At 33.7% G+C, this 21190-nt stretch overlaps 3 non-coding genes across 3 annotated transcripts; all 3 read left to right on the forward strand.

Moving 5' to 3' along the window:
• Positions 1-5688: 5688 nt before the first annotated feature.
• Positions 5689-5880, forward strand: LOC146994320 (U2 spliceosomal RNA). Its single transcript, XR_015044240.1, has one exon. It is a non-coding gene; the product is annotated as a U2 spliceosomal RNA (small nuclear RNA).
• A 5693-nt stretch (positions 5881-11573) lies between these two features.
• Positions 11574-11765, forward strand: LOC146994321 (U2 spliceosomal RNA). The gene has a single exon (XR_015044241.1). It is a non-coding gene; the product is annotated as a U2 spliceosomal RNA (small nuclear RNA).
• Positions 11766-17472: 5707 nt separating this feature from the next.
• LOC146994322 (U2 spliceosomal RNA) lies at positions 17473-17664 on the forward strand. The gene has a single exon (XR_015044244.1). It is a non-coding gene; the product is annotated as a U2 spliceosomal RNA (small nuclear RNA).
• Positions 17665-21190: the final 3526 nt, after the last annotated feature.

Consider the following 21190-nt stretch of genomic DNA (forward strand, 5'->3'; position numbering starts at 1 on the left):
ATTAAGAAAAGAATTTGCACGTTGCTTGTTTCCCTAAGTCTCACAGCATGGCAGGAAAGAGAAAGGCAATGTTTATAATATGCTACACACAATATCATTATATCATATCACGTAGTATCACACATAAATATCATTTTCCGATAATACGTTCGTTATACGAAAAGTTAGTGCGTTTCGCAAATTTATTGCATAGATATAAAAGGGTATTCAGTTTCTTGTGTCAGGTATAGTTAATTATCCAGAAGTGTAGGAAAAATCGCAGACATTTCCGAAATTTAGTGCTATTATTCAGAGTAACTTTTAAAGTATTATTCGAAAAGAATAAAGCTAATTAAATTTATTTTTTAATTTTTAGTAAAGAACTAAACTACTTACATTATTAAATTTTAAAATATTTATAAACTGAGATACTCCTCACACGTGCAATCAGAGCTGTATTACGTGATATTTTAATTGACGTCCGCTTCTCCTTCATATGTTACTAAAACGTTAGCATTGAAAGATCTATAAAATTTAAAATATAAATATTTCCATTGTTTTCATTAACATTGTAGCTGGAAATTTTTGTTCAAAAATTTCAATTTGTATGCTCTGTGTTTTGGGAAAAGGGGCCATTGCATCAAACATTGGCAACACCTTATTTCTAAGCCCCGCCTACTAAGAGAAACACTGCATTCCTCATAAGATGAGTTGAATTTCTACTGAATGTCGATGGTGCGTATTTCTATTATTTATGCGATTATGGTATTTCTATTCTAGTATTATTTTTAAATGTTAAATATATAAGCATAATAATTCTTTTTCCTAAGTGCTTTTCGCCTATCATTATGTATTACTATTTGAAAACTGCAATGCATCATTTCAAAGATAAGCAGTGGTCACTTTTTTTAATATACATCGTTTCTCAAGATCTGCTAGTGATTTATACACATACGTGCAACGCAATGGTTTAAGAACACTATTTTTAAAATTCGAATTTGAAGAGGCAAGTCTAAAGTTGTTTAAGTAATGGTACGATTAAAGAAGTTCAGGTTTAGGGTAATTCTTTACGTATAAATTTGAAAGAGATGCTTACAATAACATCAAGTCATTTAAATTATATAGCTAGTAACAGGTTGATTGGTTAAGAGGCTTAGCTTTTTTTATACTTTCTTATTAAAAAAAAATATTTAGGAAATCTGCAGGAAGTATGGAAAATAATAAAATAAAGTTAAATACAAATAAAATATGATGCTTGTAATATAAACGCTGACACATTAAAATAAACTACATTCAACCATATTCTTTCCCGTTGGAAATTTTTTCTGTTTTGCTTTGTCTGTTCTTTAGTTACGGTTTGAACTCCAATGTTAATGACGAGCATGATCAGTCCGTTATATATGTTTCTTTGTGTATTTTACACGGAAAATACGTTCAGAAGCCTATCTGAATGTTATCCACATATTTAACATTTAATTCATTCACTTATTTTTGCATCTATAAAAATATTCGTTTTTTGAATTTTTAAGAAAACTAAATTGAAATCTTCAGTTCCAGGTACACCTTCTTTTATTTCCAAGCCTCTTCTTCTGCGTACTGTGCTCTGAGGAGCAATTGTAGCTCCTAAATTTAAAATCGTTTAAATGTCAGTCGGAATTTCAAGAAGACGAATAAAATCAAATTACTAAATTTCAAATAACTTCGAATGTAATATATTCCAAATGATCAGAAAGTATATGGAGGATTAATACCTGCATTTTTAGTTACAATGATTGGTTCGCATGTTTTTCTAATATCCCTAACCTACTTATTATGCTGAATTTTTTGCACACACAATCCACATTTTATTACGGTCATTTGCTGTTTTTATATTTTCACTTGTTATATGTCATGTTACGAATTTTGTATTTAGTTTGATATTTTTAGTAGAATTATAATTAAAATTTTTGAGTTTCCCCATCTATACAGCGCGGGGTAAATTTTAACAGACAGCTGCAACGTCGGAAAAGTAAAAATATAGGAGCACGTGCTTCTAACACTGAACAAATGGATAACTCTTTAATTTCATTTGAAATGACAGAAACGTTATAGAATACTGTGTTAGCTGTAACCGTAATTCCATCCTCTTTGTTTACCGGAAATTGCGAGAAGTAAAGAAATTACTGGAAATTTTTGGCGACCGATTGAAAGCTGTAAAATACCGGAGAGAGACATCTTAGTTCAGTTGCTGAATTAGTGTTATTGCGCCTTGTTTTAGTACTGTGTGAATTGAAATATCAGATTTAGCTTTCTCTTTCGAAGCGCATTTTGTGGAGGGGGGGATTTTCTATCAATTAAAAATTTTAGTAGTTTGAAGTCTAACTACTGATTATACTGCGTGATATTGTGAACACTTGTACGAATATCTCTGATGAAAATTCCAACGTTCTGTTATATTTCTTTTGATAAGGATAATTTTTGTGAAAATTTTATCACACTTTTTGCATTCATTCTGTTACGAACCCGTACGCAAGCAACACTTTTTGGTGTCATAGGGTTATTGAATGCCAGTGACAAGACGAATGGTGAACAAATAAGGCAGTTGATGTTTGGAATTCGCTGCGTTCAAAGAAGAAATGAAAGCTGAAGAAGTTCCGTTAAAGAAGAGATGGAACCTGTTAACGTAAAAATGAAACTGGGGAAAGAAAGATGGAACTGTTAAAGCAGAAATGAAAGCGCGACAAAAAAAAAAAAAAAAAAAAAAAAAAAGGATGGAAACTGATCATGAATTAGTTAAAGGGGAGAAAGTCGTTGAAGGAAAGATGGAATCTTGTCAAGAATCCGTTAAATCAGAGATAAGGGCTGCTAAAGAGGAAATGAAAAGTGAAATTACCTGCATAAGAGAAAACACATCTGAGGCTATGGAAGTCAGAACAGACTCAATTGAAAGTAAAGGTGGACAAATTGAAGCAAAGGTTTCTTCTGTCAAAGAACAAATAGAAAAGCGAGTTTTATCCGTGAACAACAAATCGTTTACAGAGTTTCTTGTGTCAAAAAAACAAACAGAAAGAAGATTTTTCTGCCGTCCAAACGCAAATCGAACAACAAATTGATGATAGGTTTTCTGCAGGCGCCAAAGAAGTTCACGTGTTGAAGAATTTCGTAGCGACGCCAGGGAGCAATACTGATGGTTTACCCATGCCTGCTCGTTCCTCTCTGAATCTATCCAAGTATGATGAGAAGAGCTCCTCTCATATATATATAAGACACAATTTTCTATAGTGGCGGATGCGAATGCATGGGATTCACAAGTTAAGGCCTGTCGTCTCGCCTCTTCTGTAAGAGCAGACGCTGCGGATATTCTTCAACCTCGTTCAGAAAACCAGAGACTAGACTTTGAAGCTCTAACCGACAGAAGTGTTTAAAAGAGTACAGCAGGCTTCAATTAAAATCGTCTCACCATAATCCCCCAGAAACACTTCAGGAACATGCCACGGATGTCGAAAAGTTCTCATCTCGCCTTTTTTTTAGAATGCCCGTCAGAAACAAGAGAAATCCTGTTCTTGCAGTACTTCATGGACATCATCTGGGAACCTGAATTATAGAAAGCACTGCGAATGGCGGATGTCAAGGACTTAAAAAAAAAAGCACTGGGGTGTACTCCATGAAATTGGAGGTGGAAATTCTCCTTTTCACCTCTCTGGAATGGGATTACATATCTTGCTATCCGAGCCGTGTTGCTGTGTATTTTTTATTACTCACTACATCTATACCATTAGATGTTCCTAAAAAGGTTAGCGATAAAAGAACTTATACATTATCAAGTAAAGTTTTTTCAGTGATTTTCTCCTGTTTCCGTACCTAAGATTTTTCAAAATCAATATCTGCATTAAAAATGGGTTATAATATCAAACTCCAGCTACAGCTTATTTCTAAGCACCACGCACTGCGAGACGCTGGCGCTGTGCATACAGTGTTTTGAATTCTTTATTGCAGAAAAAAAGTGAAAAAAAAATTAAATAGAAATAATATAGGACGTTAATAATATAAAATTGTGACACTTTAAAGTAAGCCATATTCAATTATATTCTTCATCCTTTGCAAGGCCCCACCAGCGGCCGAGCGGTAAAGTCGCTGAACACTGGTAGTTCGGTCCGAGGTTCGAATCCCGCGAACGGGCTGGCTGCATGGGCGTTTTCGTGGTTTTCATGCTGCATGGGCGTGCATGTGTAACGTCTATACGAGCCAGTTTCCCTTAGAAAGTCCTCCACGAAGGCATACCTCCTCTTAGGCAGATAGCCCTCGAGGCTTTGCCATAATCACACACACACTTCCTCCTTTGCAAGTTTTCTCTTTCTTTCTCTTTAAATGCTATTTTTAACGGTACAAATCTCTATCATAAAACCATGTTCTGCCGAATCTTGCGTCCATAAGCGCGCAAACGCGTTCATGTATCGTCTCATTAATACAAGAAGATGCTAATAGCTAATAAAGTATTATGGCTGAACTGAAAACTGCGTCTCGATTCAGATGTTAAATATAAACAAAACATTAAGAAGTTCCGAAAAATAATCGATTACGCGAGCTTTAATTAAGACTGGGTGAAATTTCAGTTGCTCAAGTAACATCTGATGTTTAATAAATGCAGGAAACGATGGTTAGTAAATTTCAAAACGGAAAAACATTAAAATAAGTATAAAAAGAATTTAATCTGAATTCTATTTCTATTAGCTTGGTTTGCACTGAAACTTATGAAATGATATAATTACATTGTTTCTTGACCACAACACCTAAAAATTGCAGTGGCTCTTATTATATTCATATTGATATAAATTCTAAAAGAAATTGCATTTGTTCTTAATATCTTTATATTTATTTTAACAAGCTAATAGAAATAGACACTAGATAATTTTTTTTAATATATATACATTTTTCTTTCTCTTTAGGAGGGAGGCTTGTTTTATAATTATTGTTTCTGTGTGAAATTTGAATTATGAGCAGCATAATATGGAAGGAAATTTCAGTGGACTTTATATCTGTTTTTTATATATATCTGATTTGGAAAAAAGTTATCGTAGACTTATACAAATACTATTCACACATGTAATAGTTCAGATATTTTACTTCTGCATTTTAAAAAATTTTCTTCCGCACGTAATAAAAAGCGAATTGTAAATTTTATTTGCTACACGAATTTTTCAAATCTTATCGCCTTAAAATGGCGAAAACATACTGTAAACTTGATAAGTACGTTTGCTTGTTGGTCTCATTTTGATTCGAAGGTGTCTTTCTAAAGCATCTTCTTTGCAGTCATTTAGCAGAGCTTATTTGTTTACGCCGGCTTCACTCTCCTCGCAAAGCGATACCACAGACGTACTCTGTATGTATTCCAGCCTCTTTGGGCCTAATAAATCGAATACAGAATTTGTACTACGATATTTGTTTTTGCTTCATTTAGTACGAAACAACATGTATATCTCTTGCCCAATACAGAAGTGATACTTGATATTGTGTTTACATATTGTAACAATTTGTACTACGATATATGTTTTTGCTTCATTTAGTACGAAACAACCTGTATATCTCTAGCCCAATACACAAGTGATACTTGATATTGTGTTTACATATTGTAATTTTGTGGCCTTCGCTAGGATGAGAGAAAAAACATTTGACCAGTAGTTAACAGTTAGAAGAAACTATGGGCAGTATTTCTTGCAACCACTACATGTTATCGCTTCTCGGCCTGTTGGCTAAGATCAAGTGTAGTATCTGTTCTTATCAGATTAAAATCTGATATGACACTTACAGAGTGTCCTGATTTTAATCTAATTTTTGAACACTCGGCTTGCGGTTAGGTATTTATACCGCCCTAGCCAAAGGTTGGCCCGTTATTGCACAACCTCCGGGAGCGGCCTTACTAAAATTAAGAAAAGAATTTGCACGTTGCTTGTTTCCCTAAGTCTCACAGCATGGCAGGAAAGAGAAAGGCAATGTTTATAATATGCTACACACAATATCATTATATCATATCACGTAGTATCACACATAAATATCATTTTCCGATAATACGTTCGTTATACGGAAAGTTAGTGCGTTTAGCAAATTTATTGCATAGATATAAAAGGGTATTCAGTTTCTTGTGTCAGGTATAGTTAATTATCCAGAAGTGTAGGAAAAATCGCAGACATTTCCGAAATTTAGTGCTATTATTCAGAGTAACTTTTAAAGTATTATTCGAAAAGAATAAAGCTAATTAAATTTATTTTTTAATTTTTAGTAAAGAACTAAACTACTTACATTATTAAATTTTAAAATATTTATAAACTGAGATACTCCTCACACGTGCAATCAGAGCTGTATTACGTGATATTTTAATTGACGTCCGCTTCTCCTTCATATGTTACTAAAACGTTAGCATTGAAAGATCTATAAAATTTAAAATATAAATATTTCCATTGTTTTCATTAACATTGTAGCTGGAAATTTTTGTTCAAAAATCTCAATTTGTATGCTCTGTGTTTTGGGAAAAGGGGCCATTGCATCAAACATTGGCAACACCTTATTTCTAAGCCCCGCCTACTAAGAGAAACACTGCATTCCTCATAAGATGAGTTGAATTTCTACTGAATGTCGATGGTGCGTATTTCTATTATTTATCCGATTATCGTATTTCTATTCTAGTATTATTTTTAAATGTTAAATATATAAGCATAATAATTCTTTTTCCTAAGTGCTTTTCGCCTATCATTATGTATTACTATTTGAAAACTGCAATGCATCATTTCAAAGATAAGCAGTGGTCACTTTTTTTAATATACATCGTTTCTCAAGATCTGCTAGTGATTTATACACATACGTGCAGCGCAATGGTTTAAGAACACTATTATTAAAATTCGAATTTGAAGAGGCAAGTCTAAAGTTGTTTAAGTAATGGTACGATTAAAGAAGTTCAGGTTTAGGGTAATTCTTTACGTATAAATTTGAAAGATATGCTTACAATAACATCAAGTCATTTAAATTATATAGCTAGTAACAGGTTGATTGGTTAAGAGGCTTAGCTTTTTTTATACTTTCTTATTAAAAAAAAATATTTAGGAAATCTGCAGGAAGTATGGAAAATAATAAAATAAAGTTAAATACAAATAAAATATGATGCTTGTAATATAAACGCTGACACATTAAAATAAACTACATTCAACCATATTCTTTCCCGTTGGAAATTTTTTCTGCTTTGCTTTGTCTGTTCTTTAGTTACGGTTTGAACTCCAATGTTAATGACGAGCATGATCAGTCCGTTATATATGTTTCTTTGTGTATTTTACACGGAAAATACGTTCAGAAGCCTATCTGAATGTTATCCACATATTTAACATTTAATTCATTCACTTATTTTTGCATCTATAAAAATATTCGTTTTTTGAATTTTTAAGAAAACTAAATTGAAATCTTCAGTTCCAGGTACACCTTCTTTTATTTCCAAGCCTCTTCTTCTGCGTACTGTGCTCTGAGGAGCAATTGTAGCTCCTAAATTTAAAATCGTTTAAATGTCAGTCGGAATTTCAAGAAGACGAATAAAATCAAATTACTAAATTTCAAATAACTTCGAATGTAATATATTCCAAATGATCAGAAAGTATATGGAGGATTAATACCTGCATTTTTAGTTACAATGATTGGTTCGCATGTTTTTCTAATATCCCTAACCTACTTATTATGCTGAATTTTTTGCACACACAATCCACATTTTATTACGGTCATTTGCTGTTTTTATATTTTCACTTGTTATATGTCATGTTACGAATTTTGTATTTAGTTTGATATTTTTAGTAGAATTATAATTAAAATTTTTGAGTTTCCCCATCTATACAGCGCGGGGTAAATTTTAACAGACAGCTGCAACGTCGGAAAAGTAAAAATATAGGAGCACGTGCTTCTAACACTGAACAAATGGATAACTCTTTAATTTCATTTGAAATGACAGAAACGTTATAGAATACTGTGTTAGCTGTAACCGTAATTCCATCCTCTTTGTTTACCGGAAATTGCGAGAAGTAAAGAAATTACTGGAAATTTTTGGCGACCGATTGAAAGCTGTAAAATACCGGAGAGAGACATCTTAGTTCAGTTGCTGAATTAGTGTTATTGCGCCTTGTTTTAGTACTGTGTGAATTGAAATATCAGATTTAGCTTTCTCTTTCGAAGCGCATTTTGTGGAGGGGGGGATTTTCTATCAATTAAAAATTTTAGTAGTTTGAAGTCTAACTACTGATTATACTGCGTGATATTGTGAACACTTGTACGAATATCTCTGATGAAAATTCCAACGTTCTGTTATATTTCTTTTGATAAGGATAATTTTTGTGAAAATTTTATCACACTTTTTGCATTCATTCTGTTACGAACCCGTACGCAAGCAACACTTTTTGGTGTCATAGGGTTATTGAATGCCAGTGACAAGACGAATGGTGAACAAATAAGGCAGTTGATGTTTGGAATTCGCTGCGTTCAAAGAAGAAATGAAAGCTGAAGAAGTTCCGTTAAAGAAGAGATGGAACCTGTTAACGTAAAAATGAAACTGGGGAAAGAAAGATGGAACTGTTAAAGCAGAAATGAAAGCGCGACAAAAAAAAAAAAAAAAAAAAAAAAAAAAAAAAGGATGGAAACTGATCATGAATTAGTTAAAGGGGAGAAAGTCGTTGAAGGAAAGATGGAATCTTGTCAAGAATCCGTTAAATCAGAGATAAGGGCTGCTAAAGAGGAAATGAAAAGTGAAATTACCTGCATAAGAGAAAACACATCTGAGGCTATGGAAGTCAGAACAGACTCAATTGAAAGTAAAGGTGGACAAATTGAAGCAAAGGTTTCTTCTGTCAAAGAACAAATAGAAAAGCGAGTTTTATCCGTGAACAACAAATCGTTTACAGAGTTTCTTGTGTCAAAAAAACAAACAGAAAGAAGATTTTTCTGCCGTCCAAACGCAAATCGAACAACAAATTGATGATAGGTTTTCTGCAGGCGCCAAAGAAGTTCACGTGTTGAAGAATTTCGTAGCGACGCCAGGGAGCAATACTGATGGTTTACCCATGCCTGCTCGTTCCTCTCTGAATCTATCCAAGTATGATGAGAAGAGCTCCTCTCATATATATATAAGACACAATTTTCTATAGTGGCGGATGCGAATGCATGGGATTCACAAGTTAAGGCCTGTCGTCTCGCCTCTTCTGTAAGAGCAGACGCTGCGGATATTCTTCAACCTCGTTCAGAAAACCAGAGACTAGACTTTGAAGCTCTAACCGACAGAAGTGTTTAAAAGAGTACAGCAGGCTTCAATTAAAATCGTCTCACCATAATCCCCCAGAAACACTTCAGGAACATGCCACGGATGTCGAAAAGTTCTCATCTCGCCTTTTTTTTAGAATGCCCGTCAGAAACAAGAGAAATCCTGTTCTTGCAGTACTTCATGGACATCATCTGGGAACCTGAATTATAGAAAGCACTGCGAATGGCGGATGTCAAGGACTTAAAAAAAAAAGCACTGGGGTGTACTCCATGAAATTGGAGGTGGAAATTCTCCTTTTCACCTCTCTGGAATGGGATTACATATCTTGCTATCCGAGCCGTGTTGCTGTGTATTTTTTATTACTCACTACATCTATACCATTAGATGTTCCTAAAAAGGTTAGCGATAAAAGAACTTATACATTATCAAGTAAAGTTTTTTCAGTGATTTTCTCCTGTTTCCGTACCTAAGATTTTTCAAAATCAATATCTGCATTAAAAATGGGTTATAATATCAAACTCCAGCTACAGCTTATTTCTAAGCACCACGCACTGCGAGACGCTGGCGCTGTGCATACAGTGTTTTGAATTCTTTATTGCAGAAAAAAAGTGAAAAAAAAATTAAATAGAAATAATATAGGACGTTAATAATATAAAATTGTGACACTTTAAAGTAAGCCATATTCAATTATATTCTTCATCCTTTGCAAGGCCCCACCAGCGGCCGAGCGGTAAAGTCGCTGAACACTGGTAGTTCGGTCCGAGGTTCGAATCCCGCGAACGGGCTGGCTGCATGGGCGTTTTCGTGGTTTTCATGCTGCATGGGCGTGCATGTGTAACGTCTATACGAGCCAGTTTCCCTTAGAAAGTCCTCCACGAAGGCATACCTCCTCTTAGGCAGATAGCCCTCGAGGCTTTGCCATAATCACACACACACTTCCTCCTTTGCAAGTTTTCTCTTTCTTTCTCTTTAAATGCTATTTTTAACGGTACAAATCTCTATCATAAAACCATGTTCTGCCGAATCTTGCGTCCATAAGCGCGCAAACGCGTTCATGTATCGTCTCATTAATACAAGAAGATGCTAATAGCTAATAAAGTATTATGGCTGAACTGAAAACTGCGTCTCGATTCAGATGTTAAATATAAACAAAACATTAAGAAGTTCCGAAAAATAATCGATTACGCGAGCTTTAATTAAGACTGGGTGAAATTTCAGTTGCTCAAGTAACATCTGATGTTTAATAAATGCAGGAAACGATGGTTAGTAAATTTCAAAACGGAAAAACATTAAAATAAGTATAAAAAGAATTTAATCTGAATTCTATTTCTATTAGCTTGGTTTGCACTGAAACTTATGAAATGATATAATTACATTGTTTCTTGACCACAACACCTAAAAATTGCAGTGGCTCTTATTATATTCATATTGATATAAATTCTAAAAGAAATTGCATTTGTTCTTAATATCTTTATATTTATTTTAACAAGCTAATAGAAATAGACACTAGATAATTTTTTTTAATATATATACATTTTTCTTTCTCTTTAGGAGGGAGGCTTGTTTTATAATTATTGTTTCTGTGTGAAATTTGAATTATGAGCAGCATAATATGGAAGGAAATTTCAGTGGACTTTATATCTGTTTTTTATATATATCTGATTTGGAAAAAAGTTATCGTAGACTTATACAAATACTATTCACACATGTAATAGTTCAGATATTTTACTTCTGCATTTTAAAAAATTTTCTTCCGCACGTAATAAAAAGCGAATTGTAAATTTTATTTGCTACACGAATTTTTCAAATCTTATCGCCTTAAAATGGCGAAAACATACTGTAAACTTGATAAGTACGTTTGCTTGTTGGTCTCATTTTGATTCGAAGGTGTCTTTCTAAAGCATCTTCTTTGCAGTCATTTAGCAGAGCTTATTTGTTTACGCCGGCTTCACTCTCCTCGCAAAGCGATACCACAGACGTACTCTGTATGTATTCCAGCCTCTTTGGGCCTAATAAATCGAATACAGAATTTGTACTACGATATTTGTTTTTGCTTCATTTAGTACGAAACAACATGTATATCTCTTGCCCAATACAGAAGTGATACTTGATATTGTGTTTACATATTGTAACAATTTGTACTACGATATATGTTTTTGCTTCATTTAGTACGAAACAACCTGTATATCTCTAGCCCAATACACAAGTGATACTTGATATTGTGTTTACATATTGTAATTTTGTGGCCTTCGCTAGGATGAGAGAAAAAACATTTGACCAGTAGTTAACAGTTAGAAGAAACTATGGGCAGTATTTCTTGCAACCACTACATGTTATCGCTTCTCGGCCTGTTGGCTAAGATCAAGTGTAGTATCTGTTCTTATCAGATTAAAATCTGATATGACACTTACAGAGTGTCCTGATTTTAATCTAATTTTTGAACACTCGGCTTGCGGTTAGGTATTTATACCGCCCTAGCCAAAGGTTGGCCCGTTATTGCACAACCTCCGGGAGCGGCCTTACTAAAATTAAGAAAAGAATTTGCACGTTGCTTGTTTCCCTAAGTCTCACAGCATGGCAGGAAAGAGAAAGGCAATGTTTATAATATGCTACACACAATATCATTATATCATATCACGTAGTATCACACATAAATATCATTTTCCGATAATACGTTCGTTATACGGAAAGTTAGTGCGTTTAGCAAATTTATTGCATAGATATAAAAGGGTATTCAGTTTCTTGTGTCAGGTATAGTTAATTATCCAGAAGTGTAGGAAAAATCGCAGACATTTCCGAAATTTAGTGCTATTATTCAGAGTAACTTTTAAAGTATTATTCGAAAAGAATAAAGCTAATTAAATTTATTTTTTAATTTTTAGTAAAGAACTAAACTACTTACATTATTAAATTTTAAAATATTTATAAACTGAGATACTCCTCACACGTGCAATCAGAGCTGTATTACGTGATATTTTAATTGACGTCCGCTTCTCCTTCATATGTTACTAAAACGTTAGCATTGAAAGATCTATAAAATTTAAAATATAAATATTTCCATTGTTTTCATTAACATTGTAGCTGGAAATTTTTGTTCAAAAATCTCAATTTGTATGCTCTGTGTTTTGGGAAAAGGGGCCATTGCATCAAACATTGGCAACACCTTATTTCTAAGCCCCGCCTACTAAGAGAAACACTGCATTCCTCATAAGATGAGTTGAATTTCTACTGAATGTCGATGGTGCGTATTTCTATTATTTATCCGATTATCGTATTTCTATTCTAGTATTATTTTTAAATGTTAAATATATAAGCATAATAATTCTTTTTCCTAAGTGCTTTTCGCCTATCATTATGTATTACTATTTGAAAACTGCAATGCATCATTTCAAAGATAAGCAGTGGTCACTTTTTTTAATATACATCGTTTCTCAAGATCTGCTAGTGATTTATACACATACGTGCAGCGCAATGGTTTAAGAACACTATTATTAAAATTCGAATTTGAAGAGGCAAGTCTAAAGTTGTTTAAGTAATGGTACGATTAAAGAAGTTCAGGTTTAGGGTAATTCTTTACGTATAAATTTGAAAGATATGCTTACAATAACATCAAGTCATTTAAATTATATAGCTAGTAACAGGTTGATTGGTTAAGAGCCTTAGCTTTTTTTATACTTTCTTATTAAAAAAAATTATTTAGGAAATCTGCAGGAAGTATGGAAAATAATAAAATAAAGTTAAATACAAATAAAATATGATGCTTGTAATATAAACGCTGACACATTAAAATAAACTACATTCAACCATATTCTTTCCCGTTGGAAATTTTTTCTGTTTTGCTTTGTCTGTTCTTTAGTTACGGTTTGAACTCCAATGTTAATGACGAGCATGATCAGTCCGTTATATATGTTTCTTTGTGTATTTTACACGGAAAATACGTTCAGAAGCCTATCTGAATGTTATCCACATATTTAACATTTAATTCATTCACTTATTTTTGCATCTATAAAAATATTCGTTTTTTGAATTTTTAAGAAAACTAAATTGAAATCTTCAGTTCCAGGTACACCTTCTTTTATTTCCAAGCCTCTTCTTCTGCGTACTGTGCTCTGAGGAGCAATTGTAGCTCCTAAATTTAAAATCGTTTAAATGTCAGTCGGAATTTCAAGAAGACGAATAAAATCAAATTACTAAATTTCAAATAACTTCGAATGTAATATATTCCAAATGATCAGAAAGTATATGGAGGATTAATACCTGCATTTTTAGTTACAATGATTGGTTCGCATGTTTTTCTAATATCCCTAACCTACTTATTATGCTGAATTTTTTGCACACACAATCCACATTTTATTACGGTCATTTGCTGTTTTTATATTTTCACTTGTTATATGTCATGTTACGAATTTTGTATTTAGTTTGATATTTTTAGTAGAATTATAATTAAAATTTTTGAGTTTCCCCATCTATACAGCGCGGGGTAAATTTTAACAGACAGCTGCAACGTCGGAAAAGTAAAAATATAGGAGCACGTGCTTCTAACACTGAACAAATGGATAACTCTTTAATTTCATTTGAAATGACAGAAACGTTATAGAATACTGTGTTAGCTGTAACCGTAATTCCATCCTCTTTGTTTACCGGAAATTGCGAGAAGTAAAGAAATTACTGGAAATTTTTGGCGACCGATTGAAAGCTGTAAAATACCGGAGAGAGACATCTTAGTTCAGTTGCTGAATTAGTGTTATTGCGCCTTGTTTTAGTACTGTGTGAATTGAAATATCAGATTTAGCTTTCTCTTTCGAAGCGCATTTTGTGGAGGGGGGGATTTTCTATCAATTAAAAATTTTAGTAGTTTGAAGTCTAACTACTGATTATACTGCGTGATATTGTGAACACTTGTACGAATATCTCTGATGAAAATTCCAACGTTCTGTTATATTTCTTTTGATAAGGATAATTTTTGTGAAAATTTTATCACACTTTTTGCATTCATTCTGTTACGAACCCGTACGCAAGCAACACTTTTTGGTGTCATAGGGTTATTGAATGCCAGTGACAAGACGAATGGTGAACAAATAAGGCAGTTGATGTTTGGAATTCGCTGCGTTCAAAGAAGAAATGAAAGCTGAAGAAGTTCCGTTAAAGAAGAGATGGAACCTGTTAACGTAAAAATGAAACTGGGGAAAGAAAGATGGAACTGTTAAAGCAGAAATGAAAGCGCGACAAAAAAAAAAAAAAAAAAAAAAAAAAAAAAAAAAAAAAAAAAAAAAAGGATGGAAACTGATCATGAATTAGTTAAAGGGGAGAAAGTCGTTGAAGGAAAGATGGAATCTTGTCAAGAATCCGTTAAATCAGAGATAAGGGCTGCTAAAGAGGAAATGAAAAGTGAAATTACCTGCATAAGAGAAAACACATCTGAGGCTATGGAAGTCAGAACAGACTCAATTGAAAGTAAAGGTGGACAAATTGAAGCAAAGGTTTCTTCTGTCAAAGAACAAATAGAAAAGCGAGTTTTATCCGTGAACAACAAATCGTTTACAGAGTTTCTTGTGTCAAAAAAACAAACAGAAAGAAGATTTTTCTGCCGTCCAAACGCAAATCGAACAACAAATTGATGATAGGTTTTCTGCAGGCGCCAAAGAAGTTCACGTGTTGAAGAATTTCGTAGCGACGCCAGGGAGCAATACTGATGGTTTACCCATGCCTGCTCGTTCCTCTCTGAATCTATCCAAGTATGATGAGAAGAGCTCCTCTCATATATATATAAGACACAATTTTCTATAGTGGCGGATGCGAATGCATGGGATTCACAAGTTAAGGCCTGTCGTCTCGCCTCTTCTCTAAGAGCAGACGCTGCGGATATTCTTCAACCTCGTTCAGAAAACCAGAGACTAGACTTTGAAGCTCTAACCGACAGAAGTGTTTAAAAGAGTACAGCAGGCTTCAATTAAAATCGTCTCACCATAATCCCCCAGAAACACTTCAGGAACATGCCACGGATGTCGAAAAGTTCTCATCTCGCCTTTTTTTTAGAATGCCCGTCAGAAACAAGAGAAATCCTGTTCTTGCAGTACTTCATGGACATCATCTGGGAACCTGAATTATAGAAAGCACTGCGAATGGCGGATGTCAAGGACTTAAAAAAAAAGCACTGGGGTGTACTCCATGAAATTGGAGGTGGAAATTCTCCTTTTCACCTCTCTGGAATGGGATTACATATCTTGCAATCAGAGCCGTGTTGCTGTGTATTTTTTATTACTCACTACATCTATACCATTAGATGTTCCTAAAAAGGTTAGCGATAAAAGAACTTATACATTATCAAGTAAAGTTTTTTCAGTGATTTTCTCCTGTTTCCGTACCTAAGATTTTTCAAAATCAATATCTGCATTAAAAATGGGTTATAATATCAAACTCCAGCTACAGCTTATTTCTAAGCACCACGCACTGCGAGACGCTGGCGCTGTGCATACAGTGTTTTGAATTCTTTATTGCAGAAAAAAAGTGAAAAAAAAATTAAATAGAAATAATATAGGACGTTAATAATATAAAATTGTGACACTTTAAAGTAAGCCATATTCAATTATATTCTTCATCCTTTGCAAGGCCCCACCAGCGGCCGAGCGGTAAAGTCGCTGAACACTGGTAGTTCGGTCCGAGGTTCGAATCCCGCGAACGGGCTGGCTGCATGGGCGTTTTCGTGGTTTTCATGCTGCATGGGCGTGCATGTGTAACGTCTATACGAGCCAGTTTCCCTTAGAAAGTCCTCCACGAAGGCATACCTCCTCTTAGGCAGATAGCCCTCGAGGCTTTGCCATAATCACACACACACTTCCTCCTTTGCAAGTTTTCTCTTTCTTTCTCTTTAAATGCTATTTTTAACGGTACAAATCTCTATCATAAAACCATGTTCTGCCGAATCTTGCGTCCATAAGCGCGCAAACGCGTTCATGTATCGTCTCATTAATACAAGAAGATGCTAATAGCTAATAAAGTATTATGGCTGAACTGAAAACTGCGTCTCGATTCAGATGTTAAATATAAACAAAACATTAAGAAGTTCCGAAAAATAATCGATTACGCGAGCTTTAATTAAGACTGGGTGAAATTTCAGTTGCTCAAGTAACATCTGATGTTTAATAAATGCAGGAAACGATGGTTAGTAAATTTCAAAACGGAAAAACATTAAAATAAGTATAAAAAGAATTTAATCTGAATTCTATTTCTATTAGCTTGGTTTGCACTGAAACTTATGAAATGATATAATTACATTGTTTCTTGACCACAACACCTAAAAATTGCAGTGGCTCTTATTATATTCATATTGATATAAATTCTAAAAGAAATTGCATTTGTTCTTAATATCTTTATATTTATTTTAACAAGCTAATAGAAATAGACACTAGATAATTTTTTTTAATATATATACATTTTTCTTTCTCTTTAGGAGGGAGGCTTGTTTTATAATTATTGTTTCTGTGTGAAATTTGAATTATGAGCAGCATAATATGGAAGGAAATTTCAGTGGACTTTATATCTGTTTTTTATATATATCTGATTTGGAAAAAAGTTATCGTAGACTTATACAAATACTATTCACACATGTAATAGTTCAGATATTTTACTTCTGCATTTTAAAAAATTTTCTTCCGCACGTAATAAAAAGCGAATTGTAAATTTTATTTGCTACACGAATTTTTCAAATCTTATCGCCTTAAAATGGCGAAAACATACTGTAAACTTGATAAGTACGTTTGCTTGTTGGTCTCATTTTGATTCGAAGGTGTCTTTCTAAAGCATCTTCTTTGCAGTCATTTAGCAGAGCTTATTTGTTTACGCCGGCTTCACTCTCCTCGCAAAGCGATACCACAGACGTACTCTGTATGTATTCCAGCCTCTTTGGGCCTAATAAATCGAATACAGAATTTGTACTACGATATTTGTTTTTGCTTCATTTAGTACGAAAAAACATGTATATCTCTTGCCCAATACAGAAGTGATACTTGATATTGTGTTTACATATTGTAACAATTTGTACTACGATATATGTTTTTGCTTCATTTAGTACGAAACAACCTGTATATCTCTAGCCCAATACACAAGTGATACTTGATATTGTGTTTACATATTGTAATTTTGTGGCCTTCGCTAGGATGAGAGAAAAAACATTTGACCAGTAGTTAACAGTTAGAAGAAACTATGGGCAGTATTTCTTGCAACCACTACATGTTATCGCTTCTCGGCCTGTTGGCTAAGATCAAGTGTAGTATCTGTTCTTATCAGATTAAAATCTGATATGACACTTACAGAGTGTCCTGATTTTAATCTAATTTTTGAACACTCGGCTTGCGGTTAGGTATTTATACCGCCCTAGCCAAAGGTTGGCCCGTTATTGCACAGCCTCCGGGAGCGGCCTTACTAAAATTAAGAAAAGAATTTGCACGTTGCTTGTTTCCCTAAGTCTCACAGCATGGCAGGAAAGAGAAAGGCAATGTTTATAATATGCTACACACAATATAATTATATCATTTCACGTAGTATCACACATAAATATCATTTTCCGATAATACGTTCGTTATACGAAAAGTTAGTGCGTTTCGCAAATTTATTGCATAGATATAAAAGGGTATTCAGTTTCTTGTGTCAGGTATAGTTAATTATCCAGAAGTGTAGGAAAAATCGCAGACATTTCCGAAATTTAGTGCTATTATTCAGAGTAACTTTTAAAGTATTATTCGAAAAGAATAAAGCTAATTAAATTTATTTTTTAATTTTTAGTAAAGAACTAAACTACTTACATTATTAAATTTTAAAATATTTATAAACTGAGATACTCCTCACACGTGCAATCAGAGCTGTATTACGTGATATTTTAATTGACGTCCGCTTCTCCTTCATATGTTACTAAAACGTTAGCATTGAAAGATCTATAAAATTTAAAATATAAATATTTCCATTGTTTTCATTAACATTGTAGCTGGAAATTTTTGTTCAAAAATCTCAATTTGTATGCTCTGTGTTTTGGGAAAAGGGGCCATTGCATCAAACATTGGCAACACCTTATTTCTAAGCCCCGCCTACTAAGAGAAACACTGCATTCCTCATAAGATGAGTTGAATTTCTACTGAATGTCGATGGTGCGTATTTCTATTATTTATCCGATTATCGTATTTCTATTCTAGTATTATTTTTAAATGTTAAATATATAAGCATAATAATTCTTTTTCCTAAGTGCTTTTCGCCTATCATTATGTATTACTATTTGAAAACTGCAATGCATCATTTCAAAGATAAGCAGTGGTCACTTTTTTTAATATACATCGTTTCTCAAGATCTGCTAGTGATTTATACACATACGTGCAGCGCAATGGTTTAAGAACACTATTATTAAAATTCGAATTTGAAGAGGCAAGTCTAAAGTTGTTTAAGTAATGGTACGATTAAAGAAGTTCAGGTTTAGGGTAATTCTTTACGTATAAATTTGAAAGAGATGCTTACAATAACATCAAGTCATTTAAATTATATAGCTAGTAACAGGTTGATTGGTTAAGAGCCTTAGCTTTTTTTATACTTTCTTATTAAAAAAAATTATTTAGGAAATCTGCAGGAAGTATGGAAAATAATAAAATAAAGTTAAATACAAATAAAATATGATGCTTGTAATATAAACGCTGACACATTAAAATAAACTACATTCAACCATATTCTTTCCCGTTGGAAATTTTTTCTGTTTTGCTTTGTCTGTTCTTTAGTTACGGTTTGAACTCCAATGTTAATGACAAGCATGATCAGTCCGTTATATATGTTTCTTTGTGTATTTTACACGGAAAATACGTTCAGAAGCCTATCTGAATGTTATCCACATATTTAACATTTAATTCATTCACTTATTTTTGCATCTATAAAAATATTCGTTTTTTGAATTTTTAACAAAACTAAATTGAAATCTTCAGTTCCAGGTACACCTTCTTTTATTTCCAAGCCTCTTCTTCTGCGTACTGTGCTCTGAGGAGCAATTGTAGCTCCTAAATTTAAAATCGTTTAAATGTCAGTCGGAATTTCAAGAAGACGAATAAAATCAAATTACTAAATTTCAAATAACTTCGAATGTAATATATTCCAAATGATCAGAAAGTATATGGATGATTAATACCTGCATTTTTAGTTACAATGATTGGTTCGCATGTTTTTCTAATATCCCTAACCTACTTATTATGCTGAATTTTTTGCACACACAATCCACATTTTATTACGGTCATTTGCTGTTCTTATATTTTCACTTGTTATATGTCATGTTACGAATTTTGTATTTAGTTTGATATTTTTAGTAGAATTATAATTAAAATTTTTGAGTTTCCCCATCTATAGAGCGCGGGGTAAATTTTAACAGACAGCTGCAACGTCGGAAAAGTAAAAATATAGGAGCACGTGCTTCTAACACTGAACAAATGGATAACTCTTTAATTTCATTTGAAATGACAGAAACGTTATAGAATACTGTGTTAGCTGTAACCGTAATTCCATCCTCTTTGTTTACCGGAAATTGCGAGAAGTAAAGAAATTACTGGAAATTTTTGGCGACCGATTGAAAGCTGTAAAATACCGGAGAGAGACATCTTAGTTCAGTTGCTGAATTAGTGTTATTGCGCCTTGTTTTAGTACTATGTGAACTGAAATATCAGATTTAGCTTTCTCTTTAGAAGCGCATTTTGTGGAGGGGGGGGATTTTCTATCAATTAAAAATTTTTAGTAGTTTGAAGTCTAACTACTGATTATACTCCGTGATATTGTGAACACTTGTACGAATATCTCTGATGAAAATTCCAACGTTCTGTTATATTTCTTTTGATAAGGATAATTTTTGTGAAAATTTTATCACACTTTTTGCATTCATTCTGTTACGAACCCGTACGCAAGCAACACTTTTTGGTGTCATAGGGTTATTGAATGCCAGTGACAAGACGAATGGTGAACAAATAAGGCAGTTGATGCCAAAGTTCGCTGCGTTCAAAGAAGAAATGAAAGCTGAAGGAGTTCCGTTAAAGAAGAGATGGAACCTGTTAACGTAAAAATGAAACTGGGGAAAGAAAGATGGAAGCTGTTAAAGCAGAAATGAAAGCGCGACAAAAAAAAAAAAAAAAAAAAAAAAAAAAAAAAAAAAAAAAAGGATGGAAACTGATCATGAATTAGTTAAAGGGGAGAAAGTCGTTGAAGGAAAGATGGAATCTTGTCAAGAATCCGTTAAATCAGAGATAAGGGCTGCTAAAGAGGAAATGAAAAGTGAAATTACCTGCATAAGAGAAAACACATCTGAGGCTATGGAAGTCAGAACAGACTCAATTGAAAGTAAAGGTGGACAAATTGAAGCAAAGGTTTCTTCTGTCAAAGAACAAATAGAAAAGCGAGTTTTATCCGTGAACAACAAATCGTTTACAGAGTTTCTTGTGTCAAAAAAACAAACAGAAAGAAGATTTTTCTGCCGTCCAAACGCAAATCGAACAACAAATTGATGATAGGTTTTCTGCAGGCGCCAAAGAAGTTCACGTGTTGAAGAATTTCGTAGCGACGCCAGGGAGCAATACTGATGGTTTACCCATGCCTGCTCGTTCCTCTCTGAATCTATCCAAGTAAGATGAGAAGAGCTCCTCTCATATATATATAAGACACAATTTTCTATAGTGGCGGATGCGAATGCATGGGATTCACAAGTTAAGGCCTGTCGTCTCGCCTCTTCTCTAAGAGCAGACGCTGCGGATATTCTTCAACCTCGTTCAGAAAACCAGAGACTAGACTTTGAAGCTCTAACCGACAGAAGTGTTTAAAAGAGTACAGCAGGCTTCAATTAAAATCGTCTCACCATAATCCCCCAGAAACACTTCAGGAACATGCCACGGATGTCGAAAAGTTCTCATCTCGCCTTTTTTTTTAGAATGCCCGTCAGAAACAAGA

Source organism: Stegodyphus dumicola, chromosome 11 (genome assembly GCF_044657685.1).
Source record: "Stegodyphus dumicola isolate Sdum_Otavi_A_Nest chromosome 11, ASM4465768v1".
Taxonomy (NCBI): Eukaryota; Metazoa; Arthropoda; class Arachnida; order Araneae; family Eresidae; genus Stegodyphus; species Stegodyphus dumicola.